We start from the raw sequence: 16,030 nt of genomic DNA, 5'->3' as shown, positions 1-16,030 counted from the left end.
TTCTCATAAACTGTGTGATCAGAAATCAAGATCGTCCGGGGGTAGACCCGAATGCAATGCTTACTCTTACAAGATGGAGTCAGAATATATCAGAAGGGAGACACGATAAGCAAAATTGTATAACAGCCATGTGCCGAAAAATACGTAAAGAAATAGAGCGTATTCATGAAGAGAGATTGGGAACAGACGAGTTTGAGCAAGATGAAGTGTCCGAATCAGGGAACCCTGCAAGACAGTCAGAGACCATAGCCTATGTAGGCAGAGGAAGATCTTGTGAAAATACTAGATGTTTTTCTGATCCAATACACTCTGTATGTCCAAATAATAGCAGAACGTATCCGACGCCTGTAATGAATCTGAAGTCTCCTGAACATTCGTTTCAAGCCGCAGATAAAATACTACGAGAACGAAGAGGTTACCACCTCCTCGATTCCATGGATGAGCAAGAATTAGCCAGGTCAGCCGTTCACTGGATTGTTAGTCCTGAAAAATATGGTGATGAGACCGTAGCACACACGTTTCTCAATCTCAGTACAGATGAACAACGTTTAGCTGGAATCTATATGATTCAGCAACTCCTCATATTATATAAGAGCCAACATGCTGATCCTGGTCCTTTACCTGATATATTAACGGAACTACTCACGAACAGATGGAGAGGTTCTAGTAACAAGTTAATTAAAGAGATATTAGTGTCACGTAAACAGTATGTCCTTTTTGTAAGTCCGGATTCTCTCTCGCTGCCCCATAGAGAAAGAACGCCGTACTATATGGATAGACAAAATCCTTTACGAGAAGTGCACCCAATAAAAGGCGAAGACAATGAGTTTCACCGTGTATTTGTTTACACACCTATATCAAAAATGGAATTATTAGAAATGAAGAAAGTAGTACCTAGCCATGATAAAGACCCAGCGGGTTTCCACCGAGAAATTAAAGACATGTTACTGATGGGAGAGTACACCTTTCCTGATATTATGACGATATTAAAGGTGCTTTTGCCTGCTGGCATTTATGAAAAACTGAAAGAAAAAGAGTGGGAAGTGGGAGACCAAAAGATAGACTGGACAGCATTAGCAGAGGAAGAAAGGGGCCGAACTGCAGGTTCGGGGCTCGGGGATAAAGTTAAACTGTTACCAGGTTTACTAGTACAGGTACTGCCACGTTTATTAACTACAAAAAAGGAAGATTGGGGTGCAATCACAGCCTGCAAACAAAAGCAAGATGAAGACACGAGCGATTATTATGCTCGATTTGAAAAATGTTTTGGTATAAATAGTGGTATAAAAGCAAGTAGTGACTCATATCCACATTTATTTGTGACAAAATTAGTGGAAAATGCATTACCTCCAGTAAAGAATAGAATATTGAAATTCGAGAGTACCTGGCAAAGTAACACTCCGTCGCAAATGCTACAAATGTTACAGTATCATCACAATAGAATTAGGGATGAACAAGAACACGAGCATAGACGCATGAAGGATACAAAAATGAAAATGCTAGTTTCTCAGACAGTACCAGCAGATGGTCACAAAAAGGGTGTAGCACATTCTGGTGATTCTGCAGTTCCTGTAAAAGGAACCTGCAATTACTGTAAACAACTAGGCCATTATGTACACGATTGTCCAGTCCTGAAACGTAATATAGCTACAGGTATTGCAAAAGAGAGACCACGATTAGTTAGACAAGATCAGAATGAACAAGGAGCTATGCAGCATGGACAGTCCATGCCAGCCTCACAGCAACCCATACAGTTTGTGCCAGCTGCACCACCGTTGCCTGCTACTGCCACACAAACCGCAACACGACAACTGTATCAGACTGCACAGTATGAATACCCTGAATACCAGCGTTACGCATGAACCAGCCTAGAGAGGGAAGTTGACTTACCACTTATCGAGATTCCTGTAGATCAAGAAGGACCTTATGTACATAGTGAATTATTAGGTCAAGATAGAAAATTCTTACTCGATACAGGGGCAAGTCGAACAACTATAAAACGTAGCGAAGTTCCAGGGGCACCCCTCTCAGGCTCTCAAAATGTTTCCCTTGGTTTTTCAGGAAAACCTATTGTTAATGAAGTATCAAAGCCTCTACCACTTACAATAGGACCTTTGACACGAACTACAGATTTGTTGCTTACTAAATCATGCCCAGAAAATTTGCTAGGAATTAAAACTCTGAAAGCACTAGGAGCCATAATATGTTGTTCTCCGGAAGGAGTAAGGTTGTTTTTACGTGATTTTAAAGGTCACTATGTGTCTAGAGACATGGATCCCCGACTACAGACTTTACCAGTACATCTATGGGCACAAGGCCCTACGGATGTTGGCTGCATGAACATTACACCCTATCGAGTCACACTGAAAGCAGGAGTGGTACTACCACGAATGCGACAATACAAGTTACCGCATGATGCTGTAGTGGCTTTGTCGAAAATCATTGATGAGTTAATTGCCCAGGGAGTAGTTGTAGAAACAGACTCCAATGTATGTAATTCACCGATAATTCCGATTCTTAAACGAACTGATCCTACTGCCCCACCAGTGTACCGATTGGTTATTGATTTGCGTGAACTAAACAAGTGTATTGTACCACAATTCCCTGTGGTCCCTGATATATCATCATTATTGACAGCAATTGATTCCGAAGCAACATTCTTTACTGTAATTGATCTCAAGAATGCCTTTTTCAGCGTCCCAATAGATCCGGAAAGCCAATACTTGTTCGGATTCAGTTTAAATGGGCGCAGCTTTAAATTCTCACGCGCTCCTCAAGGATTTACAGAAAGCCCCAGCATCTACAGCCAAGCACTGAAACGAGAACTTGACAGTATCCACATGCCAGTCAATACTGCACTGCTTCAATATGTCGATGATCTGCTGATCACCGCGAGAAGCGAGCCAGAATGTGAAAAAGCTTCTCTGACAGTTTTACATTTCCTAGCCGACAAGGGGCACAAGGTGTCCCCTTCTAAGCTGCAATTCTGTGTTCAGCGAGTTATTTATCTTGGTCACTCGCTGTCCAAGGAGGGAAGGCAGCTTACACCAGATCGCATCCAGTTAATTGCTAACATGTCAATACCCCAGACACAAAAGGAGGTGCGGGCTTTCATAGGCCTCACTTCATATTGTAGACAGTGGATCCCTCAGTACGCATTTCTAGCAAAACCACTCATTCAGTTAACCACACAGGAGGCAGCCACATCGACTGTTCTCCCTTGGACTCAGGAACATACACAAGCTTTTGAAAGCCTAAAAGAAGCCTTATGTCAAGCACCTGTTTTAGCAACACCATGTTATAGCAAACATTTTACACTCTTTGTTACAGAACGCGAAGGTACTGCCTTATCAGTACTCACTCAGGATCAAGCAGGATCACGCAAGCCATGTGCTTATTTTTCTTGTTCTGAACCGAACACAAACACAACACTTGACCATAGCAAGACTTACTGGTTATGAACTGACATTGTTTCAACCACACATAGAGATCCGACGGTGTAATACATTGAATCCTGCTACACTATTACCTGTAATTGGAACAGACCCACTAGCTCATGATTGTGTTGAAATCATTGAAATAAAGACGAAACCTAGACAAGACTTGACAGACGTTCCATTGTTAGATCCAGACCTGACGTTGTATGTAGACGGATCATGCATGAGAGCAAATACAGGAGATTTAGTGGCCGCGTATGCAGTCACAACAGACACTGAAGTTATTGAGACAAAATTGTATAGATACTTTGTCAGCCCAAGCAGCAGAACTTATTGCTCTAACAAAAGCCTGTATTCAAGCCACAAATAAGAAAGTTAATGTATACACTGACTCACGTTATGCATTCGGAGTTGTACACGACTTCGGCGTACTATGGCGAGAGAGAGGTTATTTAACTTCCCATGGTGCCCACATTCAGCACGGATCCCTCATTCATGCCTTGTTAGACGCAATACATCTACCCACTGCTATATCAATTATGAAATGTAAAGCACACACGAAGGTTACTGATACCATTTCTCAAGGCAATGACTTAGCTGACAGAACAGCTAAACAGACTGCTCAGAATCGCACATTAGACATGACAAAGCCAATAGTTCAGACACCAACACAGTGTATGACAATTAAGGATCCCGCACTTGACGTAATTGACATACAGACACATGCCACAGCAGAAGAAATAAAGAAGTGGACTGAACTAGGAGGGATCCAGACAGATCAAGGATGGATGACGAAGGAGAAATCTGTATGGTTTCTCCCTGATTCCATGGTTCAAGCCATTATAGCTACAGTTCACAGTCCAGCACATTTAGGAGAGAAGGCTATGCTAGACAGCATTCAGCACATTTGGTTCAACAAACATTTACGAGCAGCAGCTAAACAAAAAGTTCGTACCTGTATGATATGTTGTCAGTTTAATCCAGGAAAGAGTGTTCCCGTAGAGCAGGGTGGATTTCAGCCTCCTGACCATCCTTTTGAAGTCCTCCAGATGGATTATATTCAGATGGAACGTTGTCGAGGATTCAAATATGTCCTCGTAGTTGTCTGCGCTCTCTCCCGTTGGACAGAGGCGTATCCCGTATCAGATTACACTGCCCCGACTACTGCCAAGCAGCTAGTTCGAGAATTCTTCCCACGGTACGGTTTACCACGTGTTGTATATTCAGATAACGGTCAGCCTTTCTCATCCGAATTAATGAAACATGTCTCACTTTTGTTGGGATATCAGTGGAAATTCCACTGTGTCCGACACCCCGAGGCAGCAGGTCTCGTGGAACGACATAATCAACTTTTAAAAATCAGATTGTCTAAAATATGTAGAGAGAAAGGTGTCGACTGGATAGTAGCATTACCAGTTGCACTCTTTTACATGAGAATGGTAGCACACTCTCGAACAGGGCTATCCCCGTATGAGGTGATCTTTGGTAGACCACCGAATATGTGGGGGACGCCTATACCCCGTAAAATAACTGATGTTGACTGTAATATGCTGACAGATTACCTGGCTTCCTTGATGTCTGCACTACAATCTTCTCGTTCACAGGTGGTCGCAGCTTTTCCTGACAACACTGAGGTGAAACCCCATGACGTGGTCCCCGGGGACTTTGTCCTGGTTCGGAATTTTGATAGGAAAAGCCAATTGGATCCTAGGTGGAAGTTGCCTAAGCAGGTCCTGCTGACGACCAGAACAGCTGTGAAGATCGAAGGACGGAAAGGATGGGTGCATTCCACCCATATAAAAAAATTTCATGGACTTCCTCCTGACACAAACAGTACTTCCCGTGTGTCTTCCCCCATTGACTCAAAGCTACCTTTGGCTGAGGCCAGTAGCACCGAACTCTATAAACAGAAACTCAGGTCCAGATCTAAACTGTCGGACGATTTGATTGTTTAAGTCCTCTCCAAGGTGAAGCGGTTGAATCTGTCCCGACATGTATCCCTTAGGTCTGAATGATGTAGAGTCCAGAATCATAATGAAACGACATGCTTATTGTAAATTACTGCGTAACCACTGTATTGTGACTTTATTAATTTTGTTTTCCTTGAGTTTTTTAATAGTTATTGCAAGTATATTGTTGCATATGTATTATCCTGTTTCTAAACGTGTTCTCAATATAACTGATGAACATTCTTTTAGTGACCTACCGCCACATGAGTTGTCCTATAGACTTGCGCTGCGCAATAACACATTCATTAGTATGTTACATCATTCCCATCAGACTAGTAATGCCACCAATTGTTGGGTGTGTGGCCGACTCCCTCCCTATCAGAATAACAAAGGAGTTCTGCCTTTCTTTCCACATCCGTTCACACACAATGGCTCCTGTGGAGCATGGTTTAGTTTATTAAATTCCATAGACCCAGACACAGCAGTTTATCAACAACATTGGATATGGGGAAATCTGAATCTAGTTTTATTCAAAGTCTGTCACCCTAATAAGGAGGGTCACCCCAGTAGAACAGGAACTGATTTAGAAAATGAAGTGTATAAATTAGGTAATTTTACGCCTAATCTTATGATTTTGAATGTCAAATCCGAAGTTGAACTAATTCTGCCCACTATGTCAGTATTTCCAGTTAAGGGTGAATTATGTGTGAGAAAAGTTGGTTCCATACATATGGGCCATAGCCAATGCGTTACTACAGTAGAATATAGTGATCAAGGCAAATCTTCATTTAGAGCTTCTCGCCATTCTTACTTTATATGTGGTCAGACGGCATATATGCGTCTGCCTCTAGATTGGGATGGTACCTGTTACATAGCATTCCTTTTGCCACCTGTTTTCCTAGCTCCCCCTGATTATTATCGAAATGTTCATTTAGTACACAATAGAGAGCAAAGAGATCTCCCAGTTGTCGATTATACTGAGACAGCATGGGACAAGTATGTAGATTTCAATAAAGGTATCTTTCCCTATATAGGTACTATATCAAATAGTAAGCTGATACGCAGACTCACCAAGACTCTTGAAGCTGTAGTAAACGAGACTATAGCCGCCCTAGGCAATCTGACAGAGGAACAATCAGTGATGAGAATTGTTGTTCTCCAGAATCGTCTTGTCCTTGACGTCATCCTGGCCGATAGGGGCGGAGCTTGCAGGGTCATCGGATCCAGCTGCTGCATTTTCATACCAGAAAATTCGCCATCTGTATATAAAGCTATAACACGCCTTCATAAGATTGTAAGCCAGATACACGAAAATCCAGGCACTTGGACGTGGTCCGGGTGGTTTTGGAGTGTGATATCAGCCTGGGGATGGAGAGTTCTATCCTTCCTAGGTATTGGCCTTCTTATGCTCTTCAGTTGTTGTTTATGCCTGCAATGTGGACCAGCGATTTGTGGTCTGTGTGCCACATCGTGTATTCCACATCAAGGTTTTCGCTCAAGATCCCGGAAGAAGAAAGAAGAAGAAATGATGCTCCATGAGCAAATCAATGGAATGATGAAGATTGATATCTCTTGAAGGGCAAGAAGGGGACAAGGAGGGAATGTGGAAATGTGGATTTTCCTGGTCAGTTATGTCCCCTATCTTGGACCCCAACGGTTCTATATGCATGTTACAAGTACATGTATGTTCCCTCCAGTTCCAGTTTCTAAGACGCAAACATATGTGTGTCTACCGTCAACATGTTCTCTGTCAGATCCGCCATCAATGGGCTGGATATTCGATTCCTAAGTATGAAAGGCCACCGACTTTATATGGCTAAGTTACTCCATTTTTACAGTTCAGGCGAGTAGGCCCGATTCTGTCCTCAAAGCCTTTCCCTGCTCTCTGTCTCTGACAGCTTCAGCTTGAGCTCGCATCTGTATCCATGAACTTTGTCCTACTCCTTGTGCAGCTAACGGTGCCTGCCTCGGCCAGTTTTCGCTTGTCTGCCAAGAAGTTGTATTTCACCTTCGAATTATCTATTTTGCTCTCCAGCCGATGCATTCCTGCCTAGTGATTTAGGTAAACATTTCCTTTAGCTCACAAGCAAAGGACTCAGCCTTTCCGTCCTCCTGCAAGTGATTCATAGCCCTGTTGCTATGGAAAGTTTTCTGCCCCTCGCATCTCATATAGACACTTAGACGCTTGTACACGCACACAGTCAGTATAGAATAGATTCTGTCCGAGAGTCCTTCCTTGTGGATAACATAGTTCTTTAAACATAGGATGTTAGATATGATTTGGGATTAGGTTGACATAACCCCAGACTTCTCGTCTCCACATGTAGAGCTAAATGTCAAGTCCCCTTCACCCCCTAGTTGCACGTCAATCACACGTCATGCTGCCGCGCGCGCATCTATGCCAAGTATTATCTTATAGATCCACCTATGTCTGATAATTCTAACCAATCATGTTTCTTTTATTCCTTATTACGCCTAGTTTCGATTATGTCACTGTCACGTCATTTTTCTTATCAAATGTTACGCCTTCTACATTCGTTTCATTGTAATGTACTTATTATAAAAATACATGTCTATCAATAAATTATTGTACTTCACTTCCTGAACCCTCGTGGTGACGGAACCTGAAGGCCGCCACTCGAGTCGGCCATTTTGAATGGAATAAAGCCCATTAGAGAACCTCTTATACCACGGATTCTGCCTCTCGTTATTTCGAGCTATTTTACTTTAATTTAAGATTCCGCATGAAATTCAGTCCGGTAATATTTATTTTATTTACCACAGCTTCATGAACGCAGAGTGCACGGATCCCATGTGACCTCAAATAAAAAGACTTCATTGGTTAATAACACTTCCCACTGTAACTATTGAAGGACCCCACCCATTTTAATCATTCTTTTTGGAGCATCTTTAGAGAGAGACATCTCTTTTCCTACAAGAACCCTTTTTGCTTGTTTTTTTTGGTGTTTTTCAAAAAATATCAAACAAAATAGCATCTGGACAGGAGCAGCAGCATGAGGAAGTTCCTTCTGAAGAAGAATTCTTGCAGGAGGCACCACGTCCTCAGAGGCCGGAATCTGTTGTGTGGAAATTCTTCACTTTTCCACCTGGAGAGAAGAAAGTAAATGCGAGAAAGGTGACGTGCAAAATTTGTGACCGAGTCCTGTCAAGAGGCAGAGAAAAAAAATACTCTTGTGACACTGCTTCTATTTACAAGCATCTCTGGACCACACATCCTCTCAATCTTGCACGGGAGGAAATGAGGCTAGCTGCTTTGAACCCCTCACGTGCTGTGGCACGTACATCTGGAGCGTCCTCAGGAACACCTGCAATGGACATTAGGCCAGAATTCGCCTTTCTCGTGCAACACTGCATGAAGTATAAGAAACGTATATGCTTCGGTGAGCAGTCAGTGGATGCAGTTTGTGCTGCGCAACGCAACCATCATTGTTCATTTTTTAGTTTTTGGAATGATAAGTAATTCCAAATGTTTCCTGTTTTATTTGTTGTTTTTTTGTTCATTTTTTGAAAAAACACCAAAACAAATACAAAATTGTTCAAAAAAATAAAAAATAAAATACAAAAGAAAAAAGAAGGGAAAAAAAGTTCTTATCAGAACTACCTCATCTGGTTAAAGAAAGAGCTATAATTGCAAGGTAATGTGTGAGAGTTTGTTTGAATATATGTATACAGCATGATTGACTGAAAGAATGCATTAGTAGTGTATGGTGAATTTATAGATGAAGATTTATGAGGAAGTACTGCAGCATGACACTGCAGGCTCTTTAGCTGCACTGCACTGTGGCACTTCTGAAGCACAGGGATGTGACATATGTACATGAATATGTTGCAACTCTGTGCTTCTCTCTGCACTGCTGCATAAACTGCAGCCATGCGGTGACACAGGTACCCTGCACCATGGGCAAAAATGTCTGTGTCATGTGGAGATTGTTTTTGTGCAGGAAGGAACACCTTCCTGCACAAAACCAATCAGTAAAGGCATTTTCCTCTTTCAATGTATGCTGTGGAATGCAGCATGCATTGAAAGAGGAAAAAATAAGGAGAAATGAAAACAATTCTACTCGTTGCGCCTTGCTACACCAACTCTAGGATTGCGCAGCATTCACACACATCTCCAGATTTACGATTTCTCATAGATCTGGAGATGTGTCTTGTTCTATGGGTGTTGCGTGGGAACACCCACAGCAACACCTATGGGACGCCCCTTCAACGCAAAGTTCTGTGAATGAAGGGGTCGTATTTACAAGGAGAGGAAAAACCACACAGGGTGGCTTTTCCTCTCCTTATAAATATGAAGGAGTGCCTGGCGCCATCACTACGTTACAAAAAGTGACTTACTGGTGGCACAGGGTGCTTGTAAATCTGCCCCATAAGTGCTTAGGTATTGGCAGACTGATACAATAAGAACATAGTGCTGGATGGGTGATTGAAGAATTGCATGAGACTGACAAGAGGTATCCTACGCTGCATGGGTACTACTTCAGTATTTAATGGAGTGGGACAATAGTATGTATCTGCTTAGAGATTTGTAGGGATTATGCACAGACTATTTTAGGTGTACTAGTGTTGGTGCCTAGGTCATTTTATAAGAATACCACTAGTAACTGGAATGATGACAGTGCTGCAAACAGAGTGAACATTTAATTTATAAGTGCTTACGTATTGGTGGAGTGATAGGATAAGTAGATAGTGGTAGATAAGTGATTAAAGAAGTGCATGGGACAGACTGGATGATTCCTACACTGCATGAGTACTAACTGGGTATTTAGAAGAGTGTATCAATAGTAGTAGCAAGTTAGAGGTCTGCTTGGATAGCACACAAAATATTATAGATGTACTTGTGTTAGTAGGTAGGCCATTCTATAAGTTCATGACTAGTAGCTAGAATAATTACAGTATTACAAACAGAGTGTATAGTGAATTTATAAGTGCTTAGGTATTGGTGGAATAATAGGATAAGTAGATAGTGCTGGATGGGTGATTGGAGAAATGCATGGAACAGCCAGGAGGATTCCTACACTGCATAGGTACTAACTGGGTATTTTGAAGAGCGTATCAATAGTTTGTAGCTGGTTAGAGGTGTGCATGCATAGTGTACAAAATATTGTACCTGCACTTGTGTTTTTGACTACGCCATTCCTTAAGTATACGACTAATAACTGGAGTAATTTCAGTGTTGCAAAGAAAGTGCGTGGTGAATTTATAAGTGCTTAGGTATTGGTGGAGTGATAGGATGCGTAGATAGTGCTGGATGGGTGAATGGAGAAGTGCATGGGACAGACAGATGGGTTCCTAGACTGCATAGTTACTAACTGGGTATTTAGAAGAGCATATCAATAGTATGTAGCTGGTTAGAGGTCTGCATGCATAGTGTACAATATATTGTACCTGCACTTGTGTTAGTGGCTAGGCCATTCCTTAAGTATATGACTAATAACTGGAGTAATTTCAGTGCTGCAAAGAGAGTGAATGCTACATTTATTAGTGCTTAGGTATTGGCAGAGTGACAGGATATGTAGATAGTGCTGAATGGTTAAATGGAGAAGTGCATGGGACAGACAGAAGGATTCCTAGACTGCATAGGTACTAACTGAGTATTTAAAAGACTGTATCAAAACTATGTAGCAGATTAGAGGTCTGCATGCATAGTGCACAGAATATTGAAGCTGTACTAGTATTGGTGTGTCTATGGTTTCGAGACCGGTAGACTGTATTTTAGGGTGTGAGGAGGTGCATCAGATGATCATGTAGATGATGTCATCAGTGATGTCATTTGAGATGTCATCAGTGATGTCATCAGGGATGTCACTGACCATGTCATGAGTGATGTAATATGTGATGTCATCAGCAGTGCATCACTTTAATCCAAAAAGCTGGCGGCCATATTGGCCTGGTCACGATGTGAAAATTCAGGAATTGATACAATTGAGAAAAGAAAACAAGTGTTAAAATGCACACAATGTCGTTTCAGCATATCTTGCCCCGTGACCGCCATACCTCTATGTTCGTCAACGTGACTTATTCATAATAAACATACTTAGAATTGCAAACATCAACATAAACAATGGACTACACATTACTTTAAAGTGAAAGGCTATCGACCACATTAATCTGGGCACGTTGCGTATTATAATGGTTCTTACACGAAAGAAAAGAATAAAAGGGGTGTTAATATACACACACTATCCCTAAATAAAGTTCTAGCGATTATAGTTCCATTCCAATCACAGTTCATTTGAGATGTCATGAGTGATGTCATGAGTGATGTAACTGACCATGTCATGAATGATGTAATGTCTGAGGTCATTAGCAGTACATTGCGGGGGCGTAAGTTATAGTTAGCTCAGGTAACTATAACTGTTGAATTTCACTGGTTTTGTATGAGTGAAATCTGAGTCTAACTATACCGTCCCTGTAATGTTTGTTTTTTTCAGCAAATTTCTAGGTTTTTTTTAACGTTAAGTAAAATGCATATCACAGTGGATGGTGGGGGGTTGGAAGCAGGGCCTGGCATTGTGCTGTCCCCACCCAAGCTTGCTGCTCCTGCCTTCCCTCCTCCTAGCCATCCATTGTCCAAGTCTATGTCCCTGTTCCCTTATTACAGCCCTGTGTGGCGGTTGTTCTGCCACTGGCCTTCCCGCCTTCTCTGAACAGTTAGCTTGCTGCCCCATCCACATCCTCCCTATCCTCTGCTGTCTGAATCCATGGACTAGCCTCCTCCCTCCTGCCATGCATGGTCTGATGTGCTGCCACTGCCCTCCATTAAGCATGATGTACCAGTCCACTCCTCCTGCCCTCCATTGCCCAATTCTATGCCCCATCATTGACCTCCTGCTTAGCCTCTGCTTAGCTTGCTGCCCCTATTCTCCTTCCCCCTGCCCTCCGATGTATTTGTGCATGCCCCTGCTCCATCCTTTTTGCCCACCATGTTCCATAGACCTGCCACTCCAATCTACTCTGAGTGTTCTGTTGAGCTGCCACTCCCCTCCCACCTGCCGAGCATTGTCAGATGACTGTAAACTGTCTCTGCCACCTCTACCCTGCCTGTCCACATTCCATGCCCCTATCCCCTTCCTCCTGTCCTCCATGGTCCATTTTACTGCCACACCCTTCTACCCTCCCTGGTCTGTTGTGCTGCATCTGCTCCTCCTGCCTGCCCCGCATGGTCTGTTGTGAGGCCCCTTCCCCTGAACTCTCTTGTCTGTGCCCAGGTCCTGACCCTCCCTTCTATCGGCCATGGTCCTTTGTGCATGCCCCTGCACCCTCCTTCTTGCCCATCATAGCCATTGTGCTGCCACTAACCCTCCCGCTTGCCATGCATGGTCTTCTGTGCTGCCACAGCCCCTAACACCTTCCCTGTGTGGTCAGCTAGCTGCCCCTGACCCCCTCCCACCTTCCCTCCATGGTCTGTGTGTATGCCATCATAGTCTCACTGTTGCTCTCCATCCTGCCTGACCTCCATGGTCATCTTGCTGCTCCTGCCCTGCCCCCTTTCCCCAACCCTCTATTTCCATGTGCAGACCCCTATTCCCTCCCTCCAGGCTTGTCTGTTCCATTTTAATGCCCCTGATCCATCCCTCCTGCCCTTTATGGTCTGTTATGCTGCAGCTTTCTCTCCTGTCTGTCCATTGTGGTCAGCTAGCTACCATTGCCTCTTTCCCCTCTGTTCTCTGTTGTCCATGTGCATGGTCCTGTCCCCTCCCTGGTAAACAGACATAATATCGAATCAAAAATATCTAATGGACAGAATATCGAGTTTTAAATATAGAATGGACAGAATATCGAACTGCCAAAATATAGTGGTGAAGAATATCGAAAATCAGGTAAGAAATATCGATTTAAATAATATAGAAGTAAGTAATATCGACAGTCATAATATAGTTGTTAAAAATATCGAATTTTTTATAGTGTTTTAAGTGTTAGCATATGTGTTAAAAGTATGTATACATTTTGGAATGTATGTTTGAATATTTTTAAAGTAATGAATTTTATGTTATTTAATTTTTGTGTAATTTAATTCCGTAGCGGGTTGTGGGTTTATAGGGGATTAGGGTGGGAAGTAATTTAATTATAGTACATTAAATTATAATTTTTAGGAATTATTAATTATTTTTCATTTAATTTTGCGTTTTACTTCTGTAGCGGGTTGTGGGTTTATAGGGGAATAGGGTGGGAAGTAATTTAGTTGTTATTAGGTAATTATTAATTGGTATTGAAAATTAATTGGTTGTTGATTAATTATTAATTGGTAAATAATTTGTATTCATTGGTAATTAATTAGTATTCATTGTTTAATTGATAATTATGTTAATTGTATTAATTTATTATTTATAGCGGGTTGTGGGTTTATAGGGGAATATGGTGGGGATTAATTTAATTGTAAATAAATAATTATTGAAATAATTTTTGTATATTGCTAATGAATTTATTCTTAATTAATTATTAATTGGTATTAATGTTATTTATTAATTTTTGGCATCGAAAATTAATTGGTTGTTAATTAATTATTAATATGTTATTAATAAACACAGGTATTTATAATAAATTAATTATTAAATATTGTGTGATTGGTAATTAATTTGAATATTTTTATTTGGTATTAATAAATTGTTTATTTTTAATAAAATATTAAATTATTATTTTCCCTACTATTGCACTCACTTCAGTGGGAATAGTAATTTTTACCCCTACGGTATCCAACGCTTACCCTAGAGTTGCACTCACTGGAGTGGGAATAGTAAATTTTACCCTCCCGCTATCCAACGCTTTCCCTACTGTTGCACTCTCTGGAGTGGGAATAGTAATTTTTACTCCTAAGCTATCCAACGCTTTCCCTACTGTTGCACTCTTTGGAGTGGGAATAGTAATCTTTACCCCTATGCTATCCAACGCTTTCCCTACTGTTGCACTCTTTGGAGTGGGAATAGTAATTTTTACCCTCCCGCTATCCAACGCTTTCTCTACTGTTGCACTCTCTTGAGTGGGAATAGTAATTTTTACCCCTACGCTATCCAACGCTTACCCTACAGTTGCACTCACTGGAGTGGGAATAGTAATTTTTACCCCTATGCTATCCAACGCTTTACCTACTGTTGCACTCTCTGGAGTGGGAATAGTAATTTTTACCCCTACGCTATCCAACGCTTTCCCTACTATTGCACTCACTGGAGTGGGAATAATAATTTTTACACCTACGTATCCAACGCTTACACTAGAGTTGCACTCACTGGAGTGGGAATAGTAAATCTTACCCTCCCGCTATCCAACCCTTTCCCTACTGTTGCACTCTCTGGAGTGGGAATAGTAATTTTTACCCTTACGCTATCCAACGCTTTCCCTACTGTTGCACTCTTTGGAGTGGGAACAGTAATTTTTACCCCTACGCTATCCAACGGTTTCCCTATTGTTGCACTCTTTGGAGTGGGAATAGTAATTTTTACCCTCCTGCTATCCAACATTTTCCCTACTGTTGCACTCTCTGGAGTGGGAATAGTAATTTTTACCCCTACGCTATCCAACGCTTACCCTACAGTTGCACTCACTGGAGTGGGAATAGTAATTTTTACCCCTACGCTATCCAACGTTTTCTCTACTGTTGCACTCTTTGGAGTGGGAATAGTAAATTTTACCCCTACGCTATCCAACGCTTTCCCTACTGTTGCACTCTCTGGAGTGGGAATAGTAATTTTTACCCCTACACTATCCAACGCTTTCCCTACTGTTGTACTCTTTGGAGTGGGAATAGTCATTTTTACCCCTACGCCATCTGACGTTTTCCCTACTGTTGCACTCACTGGAGTGGGAATAGTAAATTTTGCCCTCCCGCTATCCAACACTTTCCCTACTGTTGCACTCTCTGAAGTGGGAATAGTAATTTTTACCCCTACGCTATCCAATGTTTTCCCAACTATTGCACTTACTGGAGTGGTAATAGTAAATTTTACCCGCCCGCTATGCTACACAAAAAATATTGAATTTTTTTAATTAATATTACGTAAATATATATGTATTATTATTTTTTTTACTTACATTAATTATTTATTAATTTTAAAGTAATTTAAGTATTGTTAAGAATGTTTCAGTTAATTATATGTTTTATTACATTAATTTTAAGACATTTAAAAAAATTCGATATATTTTTTACAACGATATTTTGGATTCTATATTTTTGTACTTACCTGTTTGGAGATAGGGCATCGATATTTTGGCATTCTATATTTTTCCTTCGATATTTTGGCAATTCGATATTCTTGTACTCGATATTTCGTCAGTGATCCCCCCTCTCTATTGCTTTCTATGGATTGTTGTGCTGCACTCCCATCCCGCATGCCCTGTCTGGTGTATTGTGCTGCTGCAAACCCTGATGCCTGCCCTGTAGGGTCAGTTTGGTGCACCTCTCCATGTCCCTCCTGTCCTCTGTTATCCTAGTCCATGTCGTTAACCCAATTCCTCCTGCCTTCCATGATCCAATGTACCATACTTGCTAACATTTTGAACTTGGTAAGAGGGAGATCTTGAAAAAAAACTGTGGTATTGCTTTTCCCCTTTGACTTACATTGAAAAAGAGGAGATTATAGCCAGGAGACAGATCAAATAAAGCCCATTTGGGCTTAAAAACATTGG

The sequence above is a fragment of the Triturus cristatus genome, chromosome 6 (assembly GCF_964204655.1).
Source record: "Triturus cristatus chromosome 6, aTriCri1.1, whole genome shotgun sequence".
In the NCBI taxonomy this organism is placed as follows: Eukaryota; Metazoa; Chordata; class Amphibia; order Caudata; family Salamandridae; genus Triturus; species Triturus cristatus.
Note: the sequence above shows the minus strand (reverse complement) of the source record.